This window comes from Humulus lupulus, chromosome 6 (assembly GCF_963169125.1).
Source record: "Humulus lupulus chromosome 6, drHumLupu1.1, whole genome shotgun sequence".
NCBI lineage: Eukaryota > Viridiplantae > Streptophyta > Magnoliopsida > Rosales > Cannabaceae > Humulus > Humulus lupulus.
The window spans coordinates 94,199,143-94,200,260 of record NC_084798.1 but is presented as its reverse complement, the minus strand read 5'-3'; the positions used below and the strand labels follow the sequence as shown (position 1 = coordinate 94,200,260).

Below are 1,118 nucleotides of genomic sequence, written 5' to 3'. Positions count from 1 at the left end.
AATAGATTGAGATTGATTTTGTAGGATCTGTTGGGTGGATTGCATAAATTGTTGTAAAGTATCTTCTAAGGAAGGTTTTCTTTGTTGCGGATATGGTTGATTTTATGGGGTATGAGCTTGGTTTTGTGTGTTGTATTGGTGCCCTTGATTCATTTGGGGTTGGTTTTGTCTCCATGAAAAGTTCGGATGGTTTCTCCAATTTGGATTGTAGGTGGATGAAAATGGGCTATCATTTGGTTTCCCATAAGAATGAAGAGCATTGGCCTCCTCAGAAAAGGCTTCTTGGTAAGAAGGACATGATTGGGCATTATGGCAAGGACTAGAACATATAGAACAAACATCTTTTCTTGGTTGTATTGGAGAATTTATAGTTTGGCTTATGGCTAAAGCTTTTACTTTTCTCGCTAATTTGTCTAAGGATGTTCTTAAGTCTAATTCTTCTTTTACTTCATACCTTCCTCCTCTTTTTGGTGAATTAGTTGACCTAGACCTAGGATCAAAATAATTCCATTGTTGTGAATTGACAGATAAATCTTCAAGGGCATCCCACGCCTCTTGTCCTTGAAATTTTAAAAAATTTCCAGTATGCATAGATTGAATCATTTGACGATTAGAGGGAATCAAACCATCATAAAAATATTTTATAAGTCTCCATTTTTCAAAACCATGATGAGGGCATTTTAATAATAAATCTTTAAATCTTTCCCAACATTCATAAAACTCTTCATTATCTTTTTGAAAAAACTCGGAGATTTCTCTCCTTAGACTATCAGTTTTAGACATAGGAAAAAAATTCAGTAAGAATTTATTATAAAGTTGATCCCATGTAGTTATAGACCCCGTGGGAAGGGAATTTAACCAAGCTTTTGATTTGTCTTTTAATGAAAAAGGGAACAATCTTAGTTTGACCGACTCATCAGAAAATTTTTGAAATTTAAATGTTGAGCAAATTTCTAAGAAATCTTTGACATGCATGTAAGGATCCTCTCTATCTAACCCATAAAAAGATGGCAATAATTGAATGATTGCGGGTTTAAGCTCAAAATGAGTAGCAGAAGTAGTAGGTAAAACAATGCATGAAGGAGCATTAGATGAAATAGGTGCAAAATATTCAAGCA

At 34.0% G+C, this 1,118-nt stretch overlaps 1 non-coding gene across 1 annotated transcript; it reads left to right on the top strand.

Moving 5' to 3' along the window:
* Positions 1 to 661: 661 nt before the first annotated feature.
* Positions 662 to 768, top strand: LOC133787266 (small nucleolar RNA R71). Its single transcript, XR_009872296.1, has one exon. It is a non-coding gene; the product is annotated as a small nucleolar RNA R71 (small nucleolar RNA).
* Positions 769 to 1,118: the final 350 nt, after the last annotated feature.